We start from the raw sequence: 16,187 nt of genomic DNA, 5'->3' as shown, positions 1-16,187 counted from the left end.
CACGTCACACGCATTGATGACGTCATGGTGATGCGTGGCTTTGTTTCCAGATCTTTCCGTAGACCTCTGAGTTTTTGTGCGTCTTGTCGACTGTTTTTGAATCTTTTCATCGACCAAATCTGCAGTAAACACTCCACCTCCGCATCACACCAACGTGAACCTTTCACCGCCATTGTTTGAAATGTCCGCGCATGGTCCCTCCTTCTTTTTTCTACGTCCCAACAGGCGCACAGGAAATGACCTCAGAACCGCCGTAGGCCTCGTGCTCGGACACTTGCGCACGCTCGTGCTCGTACACGTGCAAACGTGCTTTACAAAAGCCCACCTCTCTCAGACGGGCCGTGGACGGCAAGCTCGTCGAACCTAGGCACGGTGCAGTTGCACTCACACTGGTCAAAGGAACCAGACTTTAGCCATGAAACGTGCTTGGGCACGGTACGGATGGACAGTGTGAGTGCGCCCTTAATGAGAATCTTGAGCCATTGTCCCTCCAATCATGAAGCTCTGCTTTAACCTTCATGCAAACGCCTGTCAATGTGAAGCAGTCATAACACACACACACTCGTTATCACCTTGAGCGTCGCAACAGCCCACGCTGGCCTCCCGCCCTCCCCCTCCCCCTCTCTTACGACACTGAGGATTAAAAAGAGGCTTCAGTAACGGTCAAAGCGATAAAACCTTTCTCCTTTTGTGTGTGGGCTCGAGAGCTCCTCAGAGGCTCCGTCCGGCCACACAGCAGATAAGACACACATCTGCCGTCTCGCATCGCTCTCCACAATAGCCTCCGTCACAAAACACACACTTAGTCTCCATTACACAAACGTCACCTCGGTCTGGGACATCCAAGCCGGGGTCTGTAATGCTGTTTGTCTTGCAGGGACCGGGTGGAACGGGAGAAATTGTGCTTTTTGTTGTGCTAATACACTCGGTGTCTTCTGTTGTTAGCGCCCATCGCCTTCACCCGCTCCCTGTGTTTCCTGTTTTCGGCGTGAAATTGCTTTTCTGCTGCGAGCATCTTGACGGGAGAGGAGGCACAGTTTTGCCTTTTTGTGAGTTAAATGGCAGAGAGAGAGAGAGAGGGAGAGAGAGAGAGAGAGAGAGAGAGAGAGAGGGAGAGAGAGAGAGAGAGCGGCAACCCCTTAAACGAAAGCAATCATCGAGCCTCATCTCAATGGCTGTTTTGTACAATTGTCGCCTGCAAATCTATTAAACAGAAGTTCCAATTAGTGTCGAGGAATGAGGCGGAAAACAGCGAGGGATGAAAAGACGTGAACGTTCTGCCAATGAACACGGAGATAACAACTGCAGAGGAATCGCTGATAACATTTATAATTTGTTTCATTAAAGAGGGGGAAGAGAAAGAGAAGATTGAAGGAAGTGATTGAATATTGTGCGTTAGACTCAAACTGAACACGTCTGATTGAAGAACATGTTGTTGGCTTCGTGATTTCATGATTTTTCAATTCAGGTCATACTGTAAACAACCCCGATCAGCATCCGCCCTGTTTGTTTAACATCAAACACCTCAATCTACATGGTTCATGATCAGCGTGTGGCTCTGACCGACGCCATCGCACAAAACTTGGGGAATTTAGGGCGTCCGTCCCACTGTTCCTCCGTCCCGTGCCCTGTGCTTTAGGGTCCTTGTCCCCCCCTCCAGGCCCGTTTGTACTCACACTACCTGGGCCTCGGAGAATGCTTCTTGCTGCCTATACGTCATCACGCCGTAACACGTCACACGCATTGATGACGTCATGGCGATGCGTGGCTTTGTTTCCAGATCTTTCCGTAGACCTCCGAGTTTTTGTGCGTCTTGTCGACTGTTTTTGAATCTTTTCATCGACCAAATCTGCAGTAAACACTCCACCTCCGCATCACACCAACGTGAACCTTTCACCGCCATTGTTTGAAATGTCCGCGCATGGTCCCTCCTTCTTTTTTCTACGTCCCAACAGGCGCACAGGAAATTACCTCAGAACCGCCGTAGGCCTCGTGCTCGTACACGTGCCGCGCTCGTGCTCGTACACGTGCAAACGTGCTTTACTAAAGCCCACCTCTCCCTAACGGGCCGTGGACGACAAGCGTGCCGCTCCTAGACGCGGTACGGTTGCACTCACACTGATCAAAGGAACCAGACTTTACCCGTGAAACCTGTTTGGGCACCTAACACGATGAAAACTTTGTGAAACTGGTCTGACAGTCGAAGCAAGTATAAGCAGGGACATACATTACATTACATTTCATCCATGAGGGTAGGCGGAGTTACCATTAAGGCGAAGTGGGCGATAGCCTTAGGCCCCCAACCAGTAACATATTGTGACCTGTCCTGAAACGCACCACAAATAGGCAGCGGCATACTGATCACGTGTCACAGTGGAGACGTGTTTGCTGCTAATAATGTACAGAAAACCATCCAGCAAGAGGCAAAAGAAACCTGCACTCCTTCAAAACGAACATGTAAGTTGAGTAATGCTGTTGTCTGTTGATGCTGTTAGCTACATGATGTCAAATGACTTAGATGCCAATATAGTTCAGTTAACACTAGAACGGGGGGTCTTTACTCCCTGGCCTTTTCAAATCCATGTCATAGTTCTGTTCAAATACAACCCCTACATTTGAAGTTCCTGTATTTTCTAAACCCTAAACCCTTTTCCTCGTTCCACCATTTGGGAGCTAGGACAGCAAACAGTCGTGACTAAGAGCGTACTCACACTGTCCTTCCGCACCGCGACCCGGGCTTTAGGGTACTTGTCCTTGTTGTTGTGGACGGCCCGCTGGCCGCAGTTATGTGCGGAACGGGTGCACTCACACTGCTTAAACGTACTAGGCTTTAGCTGAAAAAACGGTTTTGGCCCCGGCCAGAAGGACAGTGTGAGTGCGCCCTTAATCGAGTGATTGGGTGTCCCTCACGTTGAGTGAGCAGTAAGCCAATTGGCCGATGTAGAGCAGAGTGGACGAGCTGGGGTGCAGGGTTTAATCATGTCCTGGATGTAAGCTTTTCCTGATCCCTTAGTAGCACGGTACACACACACTAGTACCAGTGTCTTGAAGCGGATGCGAGCAGCTACAGGAAGCCAGGGAACGGAGCGGAGGAGCGGTGGTGGGCTGAGAACCAATCGAGCTGCTGCATTCTGGATGAGCTGCAGAGGTCAGATGACACGGGCAGGCAGACCAGCCAGGAGTCACAGTAGTCCAGGTGTGAGATGACAAGAGCCTGGACCAGTGCCGTGCACACAAACACAGGTGTAGATATCGGGAGGGGGAGTCGTCCCTGTCAACAATTAGGTCAAATGCATTTGCCCCTCCCCCCCAATGAAAACATGAGTAGCAGAAGACTTTCTGTAAACCCGCTCCCACAGTGGCAAAAGTCCACCACTTGAAGGTTGAACGTTTCCCTCTTTAGCACTTAGCTAAGTGCAGCACCTTTGAGCAGCTCCGCCCTCTCAGCCAAATATGGTCACGTCCGGGTTCAGAAAACCAAGATGGCGACACCAAAAATGTCAAACCTGAGGCTTCACAATGGAAGTGCACAAACCTGTGGGTGCTGCACGGTGGCTACATCCATGTCTTTGATCCCAACCGGCACCTCCAGCTCTCCCCTGGGTTGCTGGAAACTGTATCTTATTAGGGCTGATGGGCTTCTTTAAGGACCTTCCGCTCATTATCGGCTCACTCTCGGCTCCTGCAGCGGCCCGTTCACCATCGTGTGAGTGTAGGATCCGCGCCCCGTGTCTCAGGGTTACGCCAGGTTTCACAACTGAAGTGCACAAACCAGTGGGTGCTGCACGGTGGCTACATCCATGTCCTTGATCCCGTCAATGGGGAGAACACGGGTTGCAGACTCAGCAACGCCTTTAGTAAAGAAGGTGGTGGCAGTGTGTCGACGTACAACGGTTCCAATCTGTCATGAAAGGGGAAGAAGATGAAGCAACTACGCACATTCAAGCAGGAAGTACCGTGACGCTTCCCATAAACTGGTGCAGCAAAGACACAGATCAGTGAAGAAGAGTTCAGCCGAAGGCAGGAAGGCAGACGTGAATCCTCAGATGACGGCCTTTATCTCCCTCCACCGCGGAGACAACCAGACCTTTATTTTGACAGGAACAAAAATCTCAATCGCTAATTAATTGCGGTTCTACTTTGCTGTCTTTTTTTATTCCCTCTGTGTTAAAAACGCTGTCAATGAAACTCAGTAACCTTCGTTTTTACTGACGGGCTGAAACGGAAAACATCTGGTTGGGATTCATCAGGAGCTCAGCACCAAACTACAGAACAGGAACAGGGAATCAAAGAGTGAATGAGCAGTTTTTGTGTTAAAGAGAGAAACTCTACTGATTGAATTATGCACATTATGCTTCTTTGTTTTGCTTTAATGAGTCATTATTAGTCCATTATTTTGAATTCTGGTCTTTTTCCTTATTTTGTTCAATAAGAATTTATAAGATTGACTTTTCTTGGGACTCTGAGACGAATTTCTGACTTCTCTTCCCTCTGTGGCTCTCAGCCCATTTGTTTACGCTGAAGATATATTCATTCATTCATCTTCAGCCTCTTGTCCCTGTCGGGGTCGCGGGGGGGCTGGAGCCGATCCCAGCTGACATCGGGCGTGAGGCGGGGTCCACCCTGGACAGGACGCCGGTCTATCACAGAACATAAAGAATAAAAAATGTGAAAATATGTAGTTTCTTTATCTTTAAAGGCTCATTTATCTTGGGGCGACACGGTGGAGTGGTGGTTAGCACTGTCGCCTCACAGCGAGACGGTTCCTGGTTTGAATCCCTGCTGGGGTCCTTCTGTGTGGCGTTTGCATGTTGTCCCCGTGTCTGCGTGGGTTTTCTCCGGGTTCTCCGGTTTCCTCCCACAGTCCAAAGACGTGCAGGTGTTCGGTTCATTGATGACTCTAAATCACCCGTAGGTGTGAATGGTTGTCTGTCTCTGTTCGTCTCTATGTGTCCTGTGATAGACTGGCGTCCTGTCCAGGGTGTACCCCGCCTCACGCCCGATGTCAGCTGGGATCGGTTGAATATGAATGAAAGATTTATCTTTGGCACATCTGGGCTCTTTTAGAAAAATGTGACTCAAACAAGAGCAAAGAACACATTTATTGACGATATTCAGCGGCGGATTAATCCACATGTGGTGCTCTTCTGAGTATTTGGAGCAGCAGGAAGGCGTTTGTGGGACGGTGTCAAAAAAAGAAAAGCGTCTCTGTGACACCACTCGGACACTGTTTGCTGGTATTGACCGTAGACTGTATAAAAAAGGAAATGGAAAGGGAAGTTTGGGGTCCCCTGCTAGAGCTGCTGCCCCCGCGACCTGACCCCGGATAAGCGCCTGAAGATGAGTGAGTGTGTATGAAAAATGGACGTAGGGTCGTAGGTCGAGGTCCGTCCTCTCAACTTGATCCAATCGTGCCCGTGTGTCCAACATATACCGTTCAATGGAAGCTGCGTGACTCAACTCTATTTTTACGCTCTGCACACAATGGCTAAAAACAAAGTACAATGTGTTTTAAAACAATTAAGATACAAAGGGAGTCTCCATCTTGTCAGACGTTGACTCCGCCTCATTTCCTCTGACCAAAAAAGGGCATGTATGTGACGTTGGGGGGGAGGGGCGTACGTCCATCTGGTTTACCTCCGAGGAGAAGTGAGGGCCAGAGGCTAGCTGTCACTCAAGAGGCCACGCCCTTAATTATTCGTAAACTTTAACCTCTAATAGAACAAAAACTAGCCCCTCCCCCTCAGTGTTGTCATGGAGACCTGAGCTAAACACACAGACTAGAATGTTCTTTTGTCCTTAAACAGGTTTAATGATGCTGTGTAAACGGCCTGTTTAACATGGGGCTCAATGAGAAACTGCTCTGTTATGAAACCTGCCCCTAGTGGACACTCAGAGAACTGACGCTGACGGAGCTTCCTGATTGGATCAAACAGGAAGTGGCTGTGGTGGGGGGTTGGTATCGACCCAATCTGGACACATTCAGTCTGGCGCAGTTTACGGCCTTTTGCGGTGCTTTTCCTGGGCGATCGCCACCGAAGTGCAGGAATATATTAAATTGAACGCGCTTGAAACATAAACAAGAGGCGCCTGTTAACATTCATTACATTTCCCCATCCAATCAGGTTCAGCTGTAAAGAACGTACGGCCCGGTCTAACAAAGCTGTTGCAGGCGGTCATAATGTCGAGAACTGTGTTTGAGTATTATTATCTTCTGCACGGAGAGAGAGAGAGAGAGAGAGAGAGAGAGAGAGAGAGAGAATCCCGAAGCATCGAGAATCGATTCTCCCCCGCCCTTACTGTCCACAGTTCAAATCCCCGAGGGGATTCAGGGGGATTTTTTAAAATGCAACACACACACGGCAGTACGCTTGTTATTATTCCCATCTTAACAATGAAGAAGTCGTGTGTGTCACAGCACTGTCAGCTGTCAACAGTCGAGGAAGAAAGAGGCACTTAAATTAAACATCGATTCCTCTCAAATCAGGGGCGAAGCTCTGAGGAGGACGGACTGAGACGCGGTGCATGTGGCGGGAATTAGTTTTGTCCCTCCTCCTCTTCCCTGTCCTCCGTCCTTTATGCTTCTCCTCTTCCCTCTCCTCCGTCCTTCTCCTGCTCGCATTTGCTTTGAATGGAGCAGCAGCGGAGTAATGAGTCTTCCTGGCTGAGAGATCAAACTGGAGCAGCCATCGCCCCCCCCCCCCCCCCGATCAATAACTGTCACCGCGGACACCAGCAGCTCCCACAGGCGCAAACAAGAGTGTGTGTGTGTGTGTGTGCTCGCGTGTGCATGTATGTGTGTTTGTACCGCACAAATAAGCAGAAGCAAGGAGTGAAAACGTGCAAGAGGAGAAAGTGTGTGTGTGTGTGTGTGTGTGTGTGTAAGTGTGTGTGTGTGTGTGTGTGTGTGTGTGTGTGTGTGTGTGTGTGTGTGTGTGTGTGCTGTATAAGCACCTCCAGCTCTCCCCTGGGTTGCTGGAAACTGTATCTTATTAGGGCTAATGGGCTTCTTTAAGGACCTTCCGCTCATTATCGGCTCACTCTCGGCTCACTCTCCGCTCCTGCAGCGGCCCGTTCACCATCGTGTGAGTGTAGGATCCGCGCCCCGTGTCTCAGGGTTACGCCAAAGCTCCGACATTCTTGTTACGCTCTGGCGCAATTCAATTTATGCCAAGACACACTTGAATGCCATTGTTTAACGTGTGGATTCAGGTGCAGGGTCGCTCTGCAGCCGTGGTGCATGAGGTCCAAAAGTCACTGGATTGTTCTGGTTATTGTGATTTAAACTACATTTACACCGGGTTCGCAAATGATCTGCATATAAGGCACACAACAGCAAAGTGATAGTACTTGTGATTTCCGTTATAGTGGTGCTACTGGAGTGAAGACCTTTGATGCACGTGTGCACAAACATGCCACTTTAACGCAGTGATAGAAGCCTCATCTTCAACTGTTTTCTGCAGCCACAGGAAATGCAATTAGGGATGTCACAATAAGAGTCAGGGGAAATATCATAATTTCAAAAATATTAATGAGAGCCACAGGATGTTTCACGGCTAAAGTCTAGTTCCTTTGACCAGTGGGAGTGCAACCGTACAGCGACTAGGTCCTTGCCGTCCACGGCCCGTTTGGGAGAGGTGGGCTTTAGTAAAGCATGTTTGCACATGTACGAGCACGAGCGTGCGCACGTGTACGAGCACGAGGCCTACGGTGGTTCTGAGGTCATTTCCTGTGCGCCTGTTGGGACGTAGAAGAAAGAAGGAGGGACCATGCGCGGACATTTCAAACAATGGCGGTGAAAGGTTCACGTTGGTGTGATGCGGAGGTGGAGTGTTTACTGCAGATCTGGTCGATGAAAAGATTCAAAAACAGTCGACAAGACGCACAAAAACTCCGAGGTCTACGGAAAGATCTGGAAACAAAGCCACGCATCGCCATGACGTCATCAATGCGTGTGACGTGTTACGGCGTGATGACGTATAGGCAGCAAGAAGCATTCTCCGAGGCCCAGGTAGTGTGAGTACAAACGGGCCTGGAGGGGGGGACAAGGACCCTAAAGCACGGGGCACGGGACGGAGGGACAGTGGGAGGGCGCCCTAAGTCTCTAACAACCCAGTTTTAACGTTACATTCACTAGTTCACTTTTTTTACATAGACTTGAGCGGAACATATTTATATATCACACGCACGCGCGCACGCACGCACACACACACACAACGAAAAGATTTGGTAGGTGTTTAAAACATCTTGGAAGGACATTTTTAACAGTTTTCTGACATTTTACAAACCAAAACGATTAATCTAGAAGTTAAAATCATCGTTAGCTCCGCTTATGAAAAACACCAATAATCTGCTTCAACAGGAAATACAGAGCAGAACTTTAGGAATCATCTGGAAGAAACCACCGGCCTTCCCCTCACTGATCTATTCCCAGAGTAAAACACACACACGCGCACGCGCGCACACGCGCACACGCACACACGCACACACGCGCACACACACACACACACACACACACACACACACACACACACACACACACACACACACACACACACACACACACACACACACACACACACACACACACACACACACACACCGTATAGAACATGAATTATTAATATGCCCTATATGTGGAAAAGTGGGTCACCCCGGTTTGAAAACATCTCACCAAAGGAGCAGCTGAAGATTAGCCAGTTGGCTAACGCGGCCATACTTAAAGAAGCGTAGATTCATGTGTGTGTGTTTATAAATAATAAAGAAATGAAGTGTAAGATGTGTCAGATGCGCTGCTTCCTGCAACAGCAGAAGATGATAAACTGTATGAAGGGGTGAGGTTTCTTTCTCCTGTCACAGACGTTCCTGTAGCGTGAATACCTGAACTAAAATGTTAGTTTTTATTTAGATATTCATCCTTTCTAATGCAAGTTTTGCCCTGAATTCAAAGGCATGTAGTCAGTAATGATGTGTGATGAAACGTAAATGAGAAATATTAATAATAATAAAGTTATGTGAACTTTCTTCAGGCGTTTTTTGATCAGTTCGACCTCCAGAGAAGAGCTGTTGTGTGTCATATACTGTCTTACATGTGTTATGACTGCAGTCATTCTTTAGCCTATGTACTGTGTGTGTGTGTGTGTGCCCCGTGCTTCCAATCATTGATGCAAATAGGTGTGTGCCATAGCCGTGCCGTGACTGGTGGAGTGGTTCCAGGCCCTGGCTCTTGATTGGCTGCATGCTGAAAACTACCTGGTTTATAAAGAGCCAAGATGGCGGACGTCTGAGGGCAGCAGGCGTTCCTCATCCTCCTCATCTCCCAACAGGCCGCACTTCAGCTCAGCTTTGACGTCCTATTGAGTACCGTATTCTCCGCACTATAAGGTGCACCTAAAAACCTTCAAATGTCTCAAAAGCCGACAGTGTGCCTTATAACCCGGTGCTCCTTATATATGGACCAATATTGAGCCACAACAGGTCTCCAACTACGGTGAGCAGCCGCCGACTCTATTTTCCCCGTAGAAGAAGTAACGCGCGGTGCATGTTGAGATATACGACTGCGTGAAGCGTGACGTTTCATTTCCATTCATGAGGATACCCTATTACTTTCAAACATGTGGTACGATACGATATTAGGTACGTTTCCATTAGAGTCCAATACCCGCGATGAGGTGGGTCTGCCTCGCTGAAACGCCCCTAATTTGCTTGAGTCGCTCGAGCGGCCGTTTGTTTACCCTGTTGCAGAGCAGGGCTGTGTTTCTACCCTAGAAAATGATCTTTGCATGCACATCTTTGCACAGGCTTGTTAAAATGAGTGCTACAGCCGGGTTGGATTCTGACCTGCTGTCTGTCTGTCTGTCTGTCTGTCTGTCGGTCTACTTCTACATGCACGACCCCCAGCCCCTGACGTAGATCAGCACCAAACCCTCGTGCAGACCTCCACCATGGCCACCTATCTCAGAACGTTATCAAAACTGAAAAGTGATTTATGTAGAGGTTCGGGACTCAGACCGGCTCAAGAACGGCTTCTTCTTGGGCCCATACTGCACTCTTCCACCACGTTTCATACAAATTGGTCCTGGGGCCGTAGTCACAAACATTTGATCTCAGCACTAAGAGTTCTCCTACGGACTCAAAGGTCATTTCTTCAAACTACTCCCAAAGCCTCTGAGACAAACTTTACCTAAGGAGTGGGAGGGACTCCTAAACTAAGACTAAAGGCCGGAGTTGACCTCGTTGCTATGGATGACATCATGTTCATCCCTTCTATACCCACAGTGATTGGCTGAGAGGGAACAAGTCCCTAAGAGTGACTTTATGATAGAAACACTTGGGATAGGACATTTATCATCCGGAGCAAAGTCCTCCTGACAGACAGCAGAGAGACGCAAAGATCGTCCGTGGAGAGTTGTATCAACTTTTTTTATTGGTTGGTGATGTGATGTCATCCCTGACCAACTCCACCATGTTCATAATGCCATCTCCATTAAGGCGATACCTTTTAAAAAGGATCAGGTCTCAGGGGCAGCAGCTTTAGCAGGGGACCCCAAACTTCCCTTTCCCGGGCCACATTAACCAGCTCTAACTGGGGGATCCTGAGGCGTTCCCAGGCCAGTGTGGAGATCTAATCTCTCCACCTGGTCCTGGATCTTCCCCGAGGCCTCCTCCCAGCTGGACGTGCCTGGAACACCTCCCTAGGGAGGCGCCCAGGGTTCATCCTTACCAGATGATCCTGAACCACCTCAACTGGCTCCTTTCAACGCAAAGGAGCAGCGGCTCTACTCCGAGTTCCTCACGGATGCTGAACTTCTCCCCCTCTCTCTAAGGGAGACTCCAGCCCCCCCCCTCCTGAGGAAACACATTTCCGCCACTGGTACAACAGTGCGGTAAACGGTCTGCTCCGATTCTCCGGCCAAACTCACGCTCCATCGTCCCCTCACTTGTGAACATGATCCCGAGGTCCTTGAACTCCTTCACTTGGGGTCAGGACTCGTTCCCTACCCGGAGTAAAAATCCACCGGTTTCCTGCTGAGAGCCGTGGCCTCTGATTTAGAGGTGCTGATCCTCATCCCAGCCGTTTCACACTTGGCTGTGAACCGATCCAGTGAGTGCTGAAGGTCACTGACCGACGATGCCATCAGGACCACATCATCTGCAAAAAGCAGGGATGAGATCCTCAGCCCACCAAGCTACAACCCCTCCCAACAAAGACTTCACCTCGATATCCAGTCCGGGAATATCACGAACAGGATTGGTGACAAAGCAGACCCCTGAGGCTAACTCCCACCGGAGCGAATCCGACTTACAGCCGAGGATCTGGACACAGCTCTCGCTTTGGGTGTAGAGAGATTGGATGGCCCACAGAAGTGACCCCCTCACCCCATACTCCCGCAGCACACCTCGAAGTCACCATACACGCGCTAAAGTGTCCCCTGGGAGCCAAAATGGGCGTTAAAATGCCCTCTTGGGAGCCAAAACTCATGTTGAAGTGACCTCTCCGGTGGCAAGGGTGCACTCTATGTGCCCTTGTATTTCCTTTTTGCCCCTGCACTTTAAAAAGTCTGTGCACGCCACTGCATCTTCACATTCACACTGAAACTACAACAACATCAAAAGCTGCTATCGCACATCCCATGGAGACGTTTTTGAGATAACAGCTTAAAAAAAAACATACTCTAAAATCAAATGCAGATAAATGGAGGAGGAAATTGGCAGCGGCTCAGAGGAATGTGTTAAAGCTGCTGCTGAGAACAGTGGGGGGACGAGGCAAGTGGAGCAAAGTGTCCAATCACTGCCAGGCACAGCGATGGGGGGACAATCAATGGAGCTGTATGAGATGAATGACATATATTTAAAGACACACACACACACGCACACGCTGTTTAGTTAATTCTCATTTTTAAAGAGTGCATAAAATCTAGTGAGATTCTTTTTTCTGTAACACAAAAACAGTGTTTTTTAATTCATCAGAACGTTATTTTCACACTTCTCATTACGACATAAAACATCTGTAACGTTGTGTTTTGCTCCGGTGCCGAGCTCAACGACGTCGGCCTGGAGGAGCTGCAGCATTTCTTTGTGCACAAACTGCAAACTCGACTGTACTGACTGCTGCATCACCATCACACACACACACACTGGCTACACACTGCTACTCTCTTAGGGCGCACTCACACTGTCCATCCGTACCGTGCCCAAACAGGATTTTAAGGGTAAAGTCTGGTTCCTTTGACCAGTGTGAGTGCAACCGTACCGCATCTAGGAGCGGCACGCTTGCCGTCCACGGCCCGTTTGGGAGAGGTGGGCTTTTGTAAAGCACGTTTGCACATGTACGAGCACGAGCGTGCGCACGTGTACGAGCACGAGGCCTACGGCGGTTCTGAGGTCATTTCCTGTGCGCCTGTTGGGACGTAGAAAAAAGAAGGAGGGACCATGCGCGGACATTTCAAACAATGGCGGTGAAAGGTTCACGTTGGTGTGATGCGGAGGTGGAGTGTTTACTGCAGATTTGGTCGATGAAAAGATTCAAAAACAGTCGACAAGACGCACAAAAACTCCGAGGTCTACGGAAAGATCTGGAAACAAAGCCACGCATCGCCATGACGTCATCAATGCGTGTGACGTGTTACGGCGTGATGACGTATAGGCAGCAAGAAGCATTCTCCGAGGCCCAGGTAGTGTGAGTACAAACGGGCCTGGAGGGGGGGACAAGGACCCTAAAGCACGGGGCACGGGACGGAGGCACAGTGGGAGGGCGCCCTTAATGAGCTACGTTAGAACAAATGAATCGCATTGATTCAAATTAAACTATTAAAAAAACCTCACAGGAGAAGAGTGAGGGGGAAACCACAGCTGCACCACATGTTCAGTGGACATGATGTAAACACAGAAGCCCAGAGACTTTTCTGGCGTACGCACCGAGGCGAGCAAGTCCCAACAAATTTAATCTGCGCCATTTTCAACCTAACATCCAGTTCTGATAAGCAAGTCCCCAGGACAGCTGCTCTCGTCACGATGACGTCATCAATGCGTGTGACGTGTTACGGCGTGATGACGTATAGGCAGCAAGAAGCATTCTCCGAGGCCCAGGTAGTGTGAGTACAAACGGGCCTGGAGGGGGGGACAAGGACCCTAAAGCACGGGGCACGGGACGGACGCACAGTGGGAGTGCGCCCTTAATGTGTCTCCAGTGCACCACATTGTCACCCTGAACACAAAGGAGCAAAGCAGTGACATTACAACCGGTCTAAATCTCCAGTTCTGCCCCAAACCTTCTTTAAATTGCAGAGAGGCAGTTAAGAATGATAAACGGCTCCTTGTCCTCTCAGTGTTTGGAGTCTGAGTGCGAGTCAAGTCAAGTGCTTTATCTCCACATGCTGAGAAGCTGCACTCACAGGCTGCACTGAGGGGGCACACACACACACACACACACACACGGTGCTGCTTTACAGCCTCGTCTGACGCTTTCATTGTTTTTACTTCACTGCAGCGTCAAACGTGAAACGAAACAATGGGCCTCGTGTGAGAACCACTCTGAATTCTTGATCTTAAGAGCGTTAAGAGATCTTGTGACATCCACCAATTTCATCATAACTAGAATCTCTTCTCTTACAGGCACATGCAGAACTCAGAGTCCGTCCTTCTCCACAGTAAACACACTTTGAACTATTATAATGCCTTTACTTTGAAGGGAAAAGGGGGGTTTTTTGGACCCTATTTCTCTTGCATCTGCGTGGGTTTTCTCCGGGTTCTCCGGTTTCCTCCCACAGTCCAAAGACGTGCAGGTGTTCGGTTCATTGATGACTCTAAATCACCCGTAGGTGTGAATGGTTGTCTGTCTCTGTTCGTCTCTATGTGTCCTGTGATAGACTGGCGTCCTGTCCAGGGTGGACCCCGCCTCACGCCCGATGTCAGCTGGGATCGGCTCCAGCCCCCAACGACCCCGACAGGGACAAGAGGATGAAGATGAATGAATGACTGTAATTTAAATGTGTCCAGTACTGAGAGGAGCGCTGCAGTCTGGCTGATGAACCAGGCTGCAATCTAATCAAACTGGACACCTGCACGCCGACAATATACGTCCAAGAAAAGTGTTAGTTTTTACTCTGACAGACTCGAGTGTTATCACAAGTCTCTTTCCAGCAGATTCTCCAGTTTAACCACTTTAATCTACGTCACAAATTGTTTTCAAGAGCGACAGCAGCTGTTGAAAACACTACTGGAAAACGTAGGAGTCCTCGTAAAAGGCGCAAAATACATCTGTGTTTATCATCTACGCCAACCATTTACACACATATATGCCATTACGATGCCAACATGTGCACACACATTTTTGAAGACCTCGGCTGTAACAGGGTCTGTAGGCACGGACATAAAAACAAGAATGGACGGCAGACAGGAAAATAATAGCACCCATTCATTCCTGCAAAGTGAAAGCTGCTCAGAGGCGCAAGCTCCCGCTAAGACGCCGCCATTTTTGTTCTTGTGAACGCGGGAGGACTTACCAGATGTAGTAATCTTCATGTTTCCCAGCCCGTGCCCGAGCGCCAAACACACAACAACGCAAAAAAAACAACGAAAAACAACTGAATACACATCGGACGCAATGTTTTAAAGTGTGAGCAGCAGAGTCGTGTCTCTGCCGGAGCCTTGCGCTTAGGCAACACACCTGAGTCTGATCTGCTCGTTATCAAGCAGCTGATGCTCGTCACAGTTTGATTATTGGTAGACTCAGGTGTGTTAGACTCAGGTGTGTTAGACTCAGGTGTGTTAGACTCAGGTGTGTCAGACTCAGGTGTGTCAGACTCAGGTGTGTCAGACTCAGGTGTGTTAGACTCAGGTGTGTTAGACTCAGGTGTGTTAGACTCAGGTGTGTTAGACTCAGGTGTGTTAGACTCAGGCGTGTTAGACTCAGGCGTGTTAGGGTAGGGAGGAACCTAAAACATGCAGGACAGTGGCTCTGCAGGACCGGACTTGCCACCCCTGGTCTAGACTGTTTACTGGATTTTTAAACATGATGAGCTGCATTGATTTTGCAGGTATGATCCAGAAACACACCCCCCCTTCTGTTGGATTTCCAGAGAATGTACCACAGCAAAAGGTCGCCCCCGTGACCTCCGACCTTCACTGGTCAAAGTCGATCCATCACAGGTGAAAAAGGGCCGCTTCATGTTCTGCACGCTTGACTCGACACACGACAAATAAATGAAAAGAAAGAAAGAAAGGGGGCATGCACACTCAAGCGCTCATTCCTCTCCCTGCCTTTTGTTCGACCTCCTTCATTTCAAAGTAGATTTCAAACCTTTGACTGAGCAGACGTACCATTTCAGCCATAACATCCACAGGAGAGCAGCTGGGAGAGGTGAAGGAGGAGGATCCGCTGCACCCAGAGTCCCTGAGCGGGGAGGAGAAGAGAGGAGAGGGGAGGGGAGGGAGGAAACAGAGATGTCTACGGTAAATTAAATCACCGGAGCCTTCGACTTACTGCTGCTACGGTGAAATATCAGCTTTAATATTTGATGTTTACAGTGCACGACTCTGCCACCACATGAGAGTCGGACTTAAAGAGATGTGTGTGTGTCGTACAAACCCAACATATGGACATTTATATGGTTTGTCTTTGAGTGTTGGTTACATGCAAATCTCATTTATGATTATGCAACATGTTAAACACAAAGCATCAGCATTAATCACATCAGCCCATCCACCCACAGCACTCCCCCTCCCCACGTCTCTCCCTGTAGAGAGCAGCGCTGTGGGTGGGAGTGGGGGGTTATCCTTCGTACGCTGGATGTTTACTTTGTGTTTATGGTGCGATGCTTCCTGCGGTGCGAGGAGACGGCTGTGACTGAGGTTGTGACATACCATATCAGGAAGAGCTTGTGCTTATACTGTATTTCTGTTTTAAAGTTGTAGAAATAACACTTTTAGCGACAGGTATCTAAAGACACGATAACCTGAAGCTCGTGGAGGTCTTGACCCAGACTTACAGATAATAAAGGATGTCGTCCCGTACAGATTTATGTTCAATAGGACCTGATTACACAGTAATGCCGCTGTTGGTGAAACTGCCCGTGCACACTGTCAAGAGGAGGGGGAGGAAGAGGAGGGGGAGGAGGAGGAGGAGGAGGAGGAGGAGGAGGAAGAGGAGGAGGAAGAGGAGGGGGTAAAAACAAACAACTAAACAG

Source organism: Echiichthys vipera (assembly GCF_963691815.1).
Source record: "Echiichthys vipera genome assembly, chromosome: 1".
In the NCBI taxonomy this organism is placed as follows: domain Eukaryota; kingdom Metazoa; phylum Chordata; class Actinopteri; order Perciformes; family Trachinidae; genus Echiichthys; species Echiichthys vipera.
The sequence above is the reverse complement of the archived record's forward strand: the minus strand, read 5'-3'. Positions refer to the sequence as shown.